We start from the raw sequence: 12,292 nt of genomic DNA, 5'->3' as shown, positions 1-12,292 counted from the left end.
AAAAAAAAAAAAAAAAAAAAGGATCAGTGACTAATGCAGTATACAGAAGAGGGGGAAATGAGGAAGGAAAGAAGGAAGGAAGGAAATGAAATTTTCAGTATAACCCGATCTGTCTTGTAATGGAAGAAGAATTCAGCACCATGGAAGCACACAGAAAAGCCTCCTGGCCCAGACTTGGAAAGTCAAGAGGCTTTCCTGAGAACTGTAGGGTGAGTCAGAGTCGGCCAGGTAAGGAGCAGAGGAAGATAATTTCAGGAAGAGGAAGCAGCACACACCAGTGCCCACAACTGCAGGGATACCCAGGTGCCATGGGAACTAGGTGCCTGAAAGCCACATGCAGCCATGGCAGTGGCGAAAGGAGGGCTGGGGCTGAGTGGAAGAATCCTGCAGACCATGAGAAGGTGTTTGGAATCCATCCAGAGAGCACAAGGAGCCAGCGGAGCAAGTGGCCGAGTGCCATAACCAGATCTCCCCTTTACAAAGGCCAGAGTGAGGAAAATGGATGGGAGGAAAACAAGACTGGAGACACAGATGTCAGTTAGGAAAATGCTTCGCTCACTCCACCGAAAGAGGTTAACGGATGAATTAGGGCAGGAGTCGGCAAATATTTTCTCTAAAGGGCCAGATAGTAAATATCTGGGGCATACTCAACTCTGTCTTTTTAGCAAGAAAGCATGGGCCGGAGCAGTGGAGCTGGCCTGTAATCCCAACAGTTTGGGAGGCTGAAGTGGGAGGATCACTTGAGCTCAGGAGTTCAAGAGTAGCCTGGGCAACAGAGCGAGACCCCCATCTCTACAAAAAAATTAAAACTATCCCCGCACTTTGGGAGGCTGAGGCAGGCAGATCACAAGATCAGGAGTTTGAGACCATCCTGACCAACATGGTGAAATCCCATCTCTACTAAAAATACAAAAGTTAGGCATGGTGGCGCACACCTGTAATCCCAGCTACTCAGGCGGCTGAGGCAATTGCTTGAACCCGTAAAGCAGAGATTGCAGTGAGCTGAGATCATGCCACTGCACTCCAGCCTGGTTGACAGAGTGACACTCCAACTCAAAAAAAAAAAAAAATTAAAAACTAGCTAGGTGTGGTAGTACATGCCTGTGGTCCCAGCTACTCAGGAGGCTGAGGCGGGAGGATGGCTTGATCCCAGGAGTCTGAAGCTGCAGTGAGCTGTGGTTGCACCACTACACTCCAGCCTGGGCAACAGGGTGAGACCCTGTCCCAAAAAGAAAAGAAAACAATAAAGAAATCAGCCATGGGCTGGGCACGGTGGCTCACACCTGTAATCCCAACACTTTGGGAGGCTGACGCAGGTGGATCACTTGAACCCAGGAGTTTGAGACCAACCTTGGAAACACAGTGAGACACCATCTCTACAAAAAATAAAAAAAATTAGCTGGGCATGGTGATGTGTGCTGTAGTCCCACCTACTCAGGAAGCTGAGGTGGGAGGATCGCTTGAGACCAGGATATTGAAGCATCAGTGAGCTGAGATCCCACCACTGCATTGCAGCCTGGATGACAGAGGGAGACCCCATCTCAAAAAAGAAATGAGCTATGCATGGTATACAAATGAATGAACATGGCCCTGTTCCAATAAAACTTTATTTACAATCCAGTCAGCAGGCAGACCAGGCCTGAGAGCCATAGCTTACTGACTCCTGAATTAAGGAGTAATAGAGAGAAATAAATGTATTAGAAGAATGTTTAAGAGCTACAACTAGTAGAACTTGGTGATTAATTGGCTTTGGACAGCGGTCAAGGAGGCATCAGGGGCTGAAACAATCAGCACCCATGCCCATGAGTAGAGGCTGACCATGAGTCACTCAGAGAATCTCTGTATCTTCCTATTTCCAAGAAATTAGTGAAAAGTTGTGCAACTTTTTTAGTTTAATGTTAAAAAAAAATTCTCCTATATATGCGATGAAATATACACAATGCATAAGAGAGTACACAATAAAATCTCAATTTTCTTTTCCCTTGACCCCCCGCTTCCCAGTTCTGCTTACCACCGTGCCGCATCCAGCCATGTGCAGCCTCCAAGGGCACCAGGCTTCCATGGCATCCACCTTGCCCCCAGGTGCAGGGGTGTGTATGGGCGCTTCCTCTTCCTGGAATTGCCTTTCTCTCTGCCCCTTACCTGGCCAACTCTGACTCCTGTGTTCCAGGGAAGAATGGCCTAAATTGCAATGAGGGAGAGAAAAGGATCCCCCTGGGGTCCTTCTGCCCAGGCGGGTCTAGGACCTGCCTTGAATTACAGGGATGACGCCCCTCTAGGCCTGAGAGCTGCTGAGCGGCACTGTTAGTGTTTTCCTGCCCAGAAATGTCTCCCTCCTCTACCCTCCTCTGCCAGGTATTCCGCAAGGCACCCTGTGCCTTTTCCTTTCACCTGACTCCTCCCCGGGTCAGATAAAGCTGGGAGCAGGAGGCTCCTGAAGCCCTGCTGAGAATCAGAAAATCTCAGGGTATGAGTGGGTGCAGTTGCCAAATGATGCCTGGAGGTGAGAGCAGTGAGGCCAGGACACAGGGGCCGATCTCATGTCCTCACAGGGAGGGAAGAATGCCAAATTCTCTAGCAGTGTGCATCAGGCACTGAGGTTAAAACAATAATAAAATTGGCCAGACGTGGTGCCTCACGCCTATAATCCCAGCACTTTGGGAGGCCAATGCAGGCAGATCATTTGACTTCGGGAGTTCAAGACCAGCCTGGCCAACATGATGAAACCCCATCTCTACTAAAAATACAAAAAAAAAAAAAAAAAAAAATAGCTGGGTGTGGTGGCATTCACCTGTAGTCCCAGCTACTCGGGAAGCTGAGGCAGGAGAATTGCTTGAATCTGGGAAGCAGAGGTTGCAGTGAGCTGAAATGATGCCCCTGCATTCCAGCTTGGGCAACAGAACGAGACTCAATCTCAAAAAATAATAATAATAATAATAAACTCTAAAATAAATAGGCCAGGCATGGTGGCTCACACTTGTCATCCCAGCACGTTGGGAGCCTGAGGCAGGAGGATCACTGGAGCCCAGGAGTTCATGACCAGCCTGGGCAACCGAGTGAGACCCCATCTTTAAAATAACGTTAAGTTAAATGAATAAAACAGAATAAAATTTAAAAATTAAATGAAATAAAATGCCCAGGGGCCAGCCGTGGGCCTCAGCGTGTGGGGCAAGCAGGCAGGAGAGTGGCCGGAAGAGGGACTGCTTCTCCTGAGCACAGCGTCCAGAAGTGGCTCCTTGTCAACAGTTGTAAAGGTCACATGCTGACGTGACAGTTGCTGAGGCTGTGATACAAACGCACGTAGGAAGCATTGTGCAAGGAGGCTCCGGAGACCCGCGGGCTCCTGGGCAGAGGGCTGCCTCTGTGTGGGCGGATCCCTCGCCACACCTGGCCAGGAGCCTCCCCCAGCCCCGTGAACCTTGGGTCAGCTCCCCACACAAACAGTAAGTCAGCGTGCGATTCAAAATGTAAATGTGCACTAGAGCGTTTAGAATATATCAACTGAAGGAGTCAAACCAGACTGTCTGCTTGTCTTGGATTCATTTTGTGCTGTACAAGGCTCAAAAGGAACCCAGATTCTGGCTGAAGAGGCCTTTTATGGGAGGCCCCGCCTTGAAGGCGACAGGTTGAGACCTATTACAAACCCTTGGTGGCCTCACCCACCCATGCCCTCTGCTGCTTCCTCCCCCTCTACGCTCCAGGCTGGCCAGCGAGCAGGCCCGGGGCGACTTCATGTGCACACTGGCTCCAGGAGGGATGGCCAGATGCTTCCTGCACCAGCAGCCCTGCTCCGAGGCTACAGCCCAGACGCCAATCCAGGCAGGCAGGACTTCTCAACATCTCAGGAAGCAGAACTTACACATTACCCCCACCACACACACAATACCTGGAACACTTCTGGCTTAAATGCCACGCCCATCTGTGTCTGTGTCTACACTGTTTGGGATTGACTGATAAGACCTTGAATGTGTTTCCATCAAGAGCTCCTTTGGCAGACTTATCATGTCACACCACTCCCGGGCCTGTGCGCATTTTAGAACGTGGCATCCTAGAGGTGACAGTGCCCTATCCCAGTGTTTGTTCTTTGTTTATTTGTTTGAACTCTATGTGCTTCCTTTTGGCTTTCAGTAACACACGAGAGCTCAGGGGACAGGAAGAGAACTGTCCCCGGATGATGAACAGGGACAGCCACCCCCATCTTCCCCTCTCCACTCCAGGCCATGTGCTTCCCATTGACACAGGGGCGCGTCTGGAATGGGCTGTGTTCCTGGTGTTGACTATAGCCATGGGCCTTTGGGCAGCTAGAGCAGTGTTGATGGGGACAGCTTCAGGGTCACCAGGCCTAGCTAGAGCTAACTCCAGGCTAACCTCAAAGCGAAGTCCAGCATCAAGATGCACTCCTGGGGCATGAAGTACGCAAGGCCTGAGACCCCACAGATGAGGACGCTGGGCCACCTCGTGGGGCTCCTTCAGCAAGACAGGAAAGCAGGCCAAGGCCAACCCCAGGCTGCTATGTGAAGATGGGAGGGGCCGGGGGCAGGCCTGGCTCCGGCACACAGTTTGCAGCAAACTCCAGCCTGTTATATGCAGACGTAACTGGAGCCTCACACACCCTGATACCTGCAAGACGTAACCCCTTACCACGCCCTAAGCAAACCTCATCCACAGAGCCAGTTCGCCCCTATTCGAATCAGCTTTGTGGCCATGTGCCTGTCATTCGGTCTCTTTGTCCCCCATTTCTACAATGTAAAACAGGAAGGGAAAAGCCCACGGGACAGCAGCCACATGCAAGAGAGCCGGCCACTGTCAGCCGTGGCTTTGGAGACTCCCTTGGCCTTGAACGAGAAAAGAGCTCACGCACCCAAATGCGGCAGCTTCTTTCCTGTTCTTCTTGGAAGGAAACACTTTTTATATAAAAGGAAGGGAAAAGGAACTCAAGACATTTTCTTCTTTCCTTCTAGAACCAGTCCTAGAAGCCCAGGTAGGGTCTCTAATTTAGAATTAGCATATCCATAGTCTCTCTAAACCAATGCTTCTATTAAAGCAGAGTAAATGGGAAGAGAAATTCCATGACCTGCATCTAGCTTGTCACTGCAAAGTGATTCGCACAAACACACACTCACACTTACACACACATGCATCTCTGACTGACGCATTGCTGCTAAACTGATGAGGCACCGCTATATAACCTCTGGTTTTTAATTAAGTGTAAAAAGCCAACTAATATATGCCATAAACTTAAGTACAAATGTAGTTGAAAGCATTGATACCACAAAAGCCCAGGTCACAGACTGACTGGGGGCCGCTCTCAACTTGTAAGCCTCTTGCCTCACTCCTCAGACAGCTATAAGTCCTAAAAAATGTCAAATCTGCATCATCCATTCGTTAATACTGACTAAGCAGTCAAATATACTGCCATACTGTGTGGGAGTCCAAAAGCCACAGGGATGTACTCGCCTTTAGAGCATTAACATGAAACGTCATTAAGAAAAACACCTTAAAAGGAAGAAAATTTAGAAATGTTCTACAACATGAATGGACCTTGAGAACATTACGCTAAGATAAGCCAGACGCAAAAGGACAGATACTGAATGATTCTGCTTACAGGAGATACCTAGAGTCATCAAAGTCACAGAAACAAAGTAGACGGGTGGTCACCAGGGGCTGGAAGGAAACACCGCTGGCACTCACGGCTGCCGTCGCAGCCACTCGGGAGGCTGACGTGGGAGGATCGCTTAAGCGCAGGAGGTCAAGGCTGCAGTGAGCTATGAGCGTGCCACTGTACTTCCACCAGTAAGACTCTGTCTCTAAAAAACAAACTGCTACACTGTACACTTAAAAATGGTTAAGACAGTAAGTGGGCTTCATTTTATCTTATTTTTGAGTCGGAGTCTCACTCAGGCTGGAGTGCAGCGGAGCAATCTCAGCTCACTACAGTCTCCACCTCCCGGGTTCAACCGATTCTCCTGCCTCAGCCTCCCGAGTAGCTGGGCTTAGAGGTGCCTGCCACCACACCCGGCTAATTTTTCTATTTTTAGTAGAAACAGGTTTTTGCTATATTGGCCAGGCTGGTCTCGAACTCCTGAGTGCAGGTGATCTGCCTGCCTCGGCCTCCCAAAGTGCTGGGATTACAGGTGTGAACCACCACACCCAGCCAGTAAGATTTACGTTACATGCACTTTGCCACAGTTTTTAAAACAGAAAATAAATTAGAACAAATAATCCCATAAGCTAAGCAGTGCAGCATGGACCAGGAGATCCTGGGAGTTGTGGAAGTCAGGGAAGGCTCCCTGGAAGAGGAAGAGTTTATGTGGCTGTCTGTCCACACCCCTGGTAATAAGCCAGGATGAACTATCTACCAAAGTGTGAAGGCTGTCCTTAAACCCAATGATGCCTATGGGAATCTAGGGCTAAGCCTCAACTATCAGGGAAGCTGCATCACCAAGCCTTGTGTATCACCAAGGTATAGCACGGATGGTCAGTGTGATCATGTGACCCATATTCTGAGACCAGGCTGAGAGTGAAGGGCATTGTTCATAACTACAATGGACAACAGCATGTGATCTCCTGGGATATACCAGGAACAGCCTAGGCTTGGGACTCAGGCAGACCTGGTTTCAAATCCTAGCTTAGGCACATACATGGGCAAATTGCTTTCTGCCTCTGGGCCTCAGTTTCCCCACCTGTAACATTTCTATTTCATGAGGTTACTGTAAGTAACAAATAAAATGAGAAAAACTCCCAGTCCAGGGCCTGACAAGTCCTAAATATTACAAGCCTGTACTCTTTTATCTGTAATTCTGGAAAACGGGGGTTCAGAGAGAAGAAAATTGAGGTTTTATTGTGCACCCTCTTATGTGTTGTGAATTTTTTACCCTATTTATAAATTTTTTAAGATTAAACTAAAAGGTGCCCCCCACCCGACAAGGAAGCAGAGCCACAGGAGTCTTTCAGTTATCCTAGGAGACCTGGGTCCTGCCCCACCGCTAATGCAATTCACCCAGGCACATCCAGGGCTTCTCCAGGTTTCAGGCTCCTCGTGTGTACCACAGAGGTGCCCTCAGAGATTCCAACCACAGATCAGTTGGGAAAACAGTGCCCAGCCTGGGTCTTCAACAGAAGGGATATAACGTGGGGAACTGGTTGCAAAGATGTTGGAGGAGCTGAAAGGTCCAAGAGGGGTAGGGAAGCAACCCGGAAAGAAGCAACAGGAAGAGGTTTAGAAGTTTCTACCCATTCTGAGCTTGGAAAGGGAATGTTATCTGCACCTGAATCCTGCACTGTCTGGTAGGAATTGGAAGGATGGAAGGAAGGGTCACCCAGCCGCAGAGGACCAGTGTTAGGGACCCTGACCAGGCTGCAGAGAGACAGAGAAATGCCCTGTCATCTCCCCTCCCCTAGCCCTTCAGTTTTTTTGTTTGTTTTTTGGTGGTTTTTTTTGTTTGTTTTGGAAACAGAGTCTTGCTCTGTCACCCAGGCTGGAGTGCAGTGGTGCAATCTCGGCTCACTGCAAACTCCCCCTCCCGGGTTCAAGCGATTTTCTTGCCTCAGCCCCCTGAGTAGCTGGGATTACAGGTGCCCACCACCACACCCAGTTAATTTGTGCATTTTTAGTAGAGACAGGGTTTCACCCTATTAGCCAGGCTGGTCTCGAACTCCTGGCCTCATGATCTGCCCGCCTGGGCCTCCCAAAGTGCTGGGATTACAGATGTGAGCCGCCAGGCCCGGCCAACCCTTCAGTTTATCCTCACTGACTCCCTGAGGCCAGCCAGAAGCCAGGAGCAAGGGCTCCTGAGAAATGTAGTTCACAGAAGACAGCACTGCAGTCCGAAGCAGAGCACGGCATCCAGGAAAAGCACCGCCGCAGTGCAGCTGCGCAGGAGGGGTGGTTGCTCGCTCAGAAGGGATTTTTCCACTTTTGTTTGGCATTTCTGCCTCCATGGCATTTCTGTTTTAGATGCCCCCTATGCAAACTAATTGAATTCAAAGTTTCACAGAATGGAAACTTTTTAATTAGCCTGGAAATCTCACACTTGGGGCCCGTCCATCACTTCTGAATCCCCCAAGCAGATTTGCATCCTCTGACTCCCCTCGCCAGACTGAGCGACTCATGGCTCACACCTGCTCTGCAAGGCAGACTGTGCTAGGCAGGTGTGAGGTGCTGGGAATGCAGAGAGCTGGATTCCACCTGGCCGCTGGGGGCGGAGGCAGCGGCACAACATCTGGAGGGCAGGCGCATCACTTCCTCCAACAGGGCTGGGCTTCCAGGTACAGAGACCAGAGGTCACTGTGGGCCAATGGGCTGAGCCATAATTAGGAACTCAGTTGTTCTTTGTTTAAATCCAGCTGAGGCATCCAACCCTGTGTGACCTTGAACCAAACACAATTCTTAGGATGCAACCTGCTTTACAAGATGAGAAAGACACGAGTAAGAATGTCAGCAGACTCTGGAAGGTAAACGAACAATCCTGATAACACCAGCACTCACACCGTGCCCTTCCTCCAAGGCGGGCTCTTAAGTACCATCTGGCTTGTCCTTGTAATCATCCTTGGGAAGGCAGGGAGAGGAAGCACCATTATCTCCATCTTACAGAACCAGCCACTGAAAATAAACAATGCCCCACACAGTGGGTCATGCTGGCGTTACACTCAAGGCTGCATCAGTGTTGGCCCTGACCCGTTTCTTCTACCCCGTGGAGGACCAGTTATCTCCTTAGCCCAGGGGCCCCAGTGACTCAAGGAAGGTCTGGAGGGAGACACTCTTTGCTTTTAGGTCTAAAAAGGGGAGAGGAAATAAGAGACAAGGGGACAAAGGAAAAGGGGGAGGGAGGAAAGCAGAGATAAAGACGGGACGTGGAAGGGGCAGGGTGGGCACTAACAGGTTGCCAGGACTCCTAATGACAGCATGTGTGAGAACCTGGCTTGGCAAGCTCGGTTTACCAGCCTTAAAGGCTTTGATGCCCTTCCATCATCACCCAGCATTACTGGAAATTCACTAGGGTTGTACATCCAGAAGAATACAGAGCCACTCTCCTTCATTTCTGAGCAGGGGTAGCTCCCGTATCCGCCAGCCTTTTTCCTCCCCTCAGGGCCCAGTTTACGACACTCAGTGTTTTGTTCCCTGTTGTAAGGTGCTATTGTGTAAGGTGGGAGAACAGATACTCCTGTGGGTGTGCTAGAGCTGAAACGCCTTTAACTAAATCTGAGCAGCGGGTGCTTTCACACACAGGGCGAGTGGTTTCTGTTATCTTCCTGCAGGGCTGCGAGGGTCCTTGCCTTTCCGCCCACAGCAACAGATCTGGGCCCATGTCGAAGGCCAGCCCTCACCGCACTTGGGCAGCTGTCATTTGCCAGGCACGTCAAGGGTTGAGAAAGCCGTGACTAACGAGCCTAGCTTGTGCAAGACTCATCCTCTTGCCTCTTTCTCTCACCATCACATTCCCAGCCGCACTAAGGAGGAGGACTCTGGCTGAGTCTTTGGCTAAGATGACACATGGCAGCCCCTCTTGCTGAAACATCGTAACTCTTACCCCTGAATCGGAAGATGCACACAAACTCCGCTTTTGCTAGTTTGCAGCCCCAGCGGTGATCCAGAAAGTAGACCTTTATAACAGAAAAGCCTCCTGGACTACAGGCAGAGCTGTTGCACCGCATCCAGGCCATAATTCTGATTGTCCCCTGTAAATCGGGAAACGCTCCCCAGCCTGCCCACCTTGCCGTTTGCCATCACGGAAATGCACTGGAGTCGCTCACCTACGCTGTGACAGATAAACCACAGGTCACACTTGCAGCTCTCTTCTCGGGGTGTGAAGGGGAAATGACATTTATTCCTTGATTAATGTTGTCTCTCTCTGTCCCCAGAGTCAGTAAACAAACAAGCTGTCCTTGGAGCAAGCAAGCGCCTCCCTTTCGGTATGTCCCCCTCTCTGAGCGGCAGCCCTACAGTGAAGCCAATAGCTGTCCCTCAGCCGTGTACAGGACAGGCATTCTTGGACCTCAGAGTCCTGCTGTAGCATTTTGAGGACGCCAAGTTATTGATGGGGACAGGTGCTCCTAATTCAGCATAACCCACCCAAGCTGTATTTCACTTTTTCTGGAAACCTCTTGATTTAGGAATGAAAGCCCCTGGCTCCTCCTGGGCTGGTCTGGCCAGTAAACATCTCAGTCTGAGTTTGCTGAGGTGGGTTGCTAAATTTAATTGCCAGTTTCCACACCATGTGATGGTGTGTGACAGGCCAGCTCACCCTGTGAGTTAGCCAAGGGGTTTTAAATAAATGCTTTCTGACGGAAAGGATGATAAAGATTCCTGTTATTCACCAGTGAGCCTGGAGACCGAACTGGTCCGGTTTTTACAACTGAGCCACAGCAGTGTTAATCTAATGAGCCCTGTCACTACTTCCCACTGTGTCTTGACTAGGACAGCCTTAAGGGGCCTGCAGAAAGCTCCAGCCGGATAGTCAGGAGACCTTTGCTAGCCCGGTCTGTCCAAGGTTGCTGTGACCTTGGAAGGCAAATAGCTCTGTGGGCCAGCATCAGCCTCTGCGTCTGCAAAGAGGCGTGCTTACCAGGTAATGCTTGGAGCTTTCAGGAAGCACTTTACAGATATGCAAAGGCATTGCTGCTAGGGAAACATCCGCAGAACACGAGGCAACAAGCCACTGAAAGTGGCATTTTTCTTGCTCCTATCCTCTAAAATACCAAAGGAGACAAACTGATGCTGCTGTTTGTATTTTCCTCGACAATTTCCTTACGAAGCCCTGTAATCACTGAATGCTCACTCAGTCTTCCTTCAGAAGTGATTCAACGTGTGACCTAAGACACAGCAGCGTCAGCCTCAGCTGGGTGTGTGAGAAATGCAGCATCTTGGCCTTTCCTGCTGAGTCAGAACGTGCTGCTTAAAACGCTCCCAGGTGACTCGTATGTAGTCAGTGCTGGGAAGCACTGGTCTCCAGTCGTGTTTCACAAGCTTGAATGCACCTCTGAATCCCCTGGAAGGCTTGCTAAAACCTTGCTGGGCCCCACCCCCCCCATTTCTGATTCAGTAGGTGTAGGTCGGGGTCTGCGAACTTGCATTTCTAGAAAGTTTCCTGGCGATGGTAATGCCTCTGGTCCAGGACCACACTTTGAGAACTTCTGGTCTTTCTTGAGCAGCTGTTTAGTGATACTTCATTCCCAGGTCACTCAGGGTGAATAACATCTCTCATTGTATATGCTGGCTTTCTCAATCCCCAGAATTACTGTGGCCTCCTTTTAATATGTCTTCATTTCTTCTTTAACCATCCTTGATCTCACCTTTGATTTCAGTATGTGTTTCTTTATCTCTCTTTCATTAGGAAGCTGTAGATACAGAAAGCCAGACAGCTCTGTGCTCTGCAAAAATGGGAGGATTTCATGAAAATCCTACTTTTTTTCCCCATGTAGTTGTTCTAAAATTCCACTTGTTTTTTGTTTGCTTGAGATGGAGCCTCTCTCTGTTGCCCAGCCTGGAGTGCAGTGGTGCAATCTCTGCTCACTGCAACCTCCACATCCCAGGTTCCAGCAATTCTCCTGCCTCAGCCTCCTGAGTAGATGGGATTACAAGCACCCGCCATGACGCCCAGCTAATTTTTGGATTTTTAGTAGAGACGAGGTTTTGCCACGTTGGCCAGGCTAGTCTCGAATTGCCTGGTGATCTGCCCACCTTGTTCTCTGAAAATGCTGGGATTACAGGCATGAGCCACCATGCCAGGCCCAAATTCCACTTTTCTTTTCGGCTAGAGTCATACTGCTGGCCCATAAGGAGCTTGTGACAATGTAACTACTGCAGGATAACCAAACCTATTTGCTGCAGTACCATCTTTATTATTATGTTTAAACCACACGAGCAATATAGTGACACATTTGATTAAAGCAGTCAACACTGGGCCGAGCACAGTGGCTCATGCCTATAATCCCAGCACTTTGGGACACCAAGGCAGGTGGTTCGCATGAGCCCAGGAGTTAGAGACCAGCCTGGGCAACATGGCAAAACCCCATCTCTACAGTAAAACACAAAAATTAGCCTGGTTTGATGGTGTACACCTGTGTTCTCAGCTACTTGGGAGGCCGAGGCTGGAGGATTGCTTAAACCTGTGAGGCAGGCCGGGCGCGGTGGCTCAAGCCTGTAATCCCAGCACTTTGGGAGGCCGAGGTGGGTGGATCACGAGGTCAAGAGATCGAGACCATCCTGGTCAACATGGCGAAACCCCGTCTCTACTAAAAATACAAAAACATTAGCTGGGCATGGTGGTGCGTGCCTGTAATCCCAGCTACT

The sequence above is a fragment of the Cebus imitator genome, unplaced genomic scaffold, assembly GCF_001604975.1.
Source record: "Cebus imitator isolate Cc_AM_T3 unplaced genomic scaffold, Cebus_imitator-1.0 Scaffold43, whole genome shotgun sequence".
Lineage (NCBI taxonomy): Eukaryota > Metazoa > Chordata > Mammalia > Primates > Cebidae > Cebus > Cebus imitator.
Note: the sequence above shows the minus strand (reverse complement) of the source record.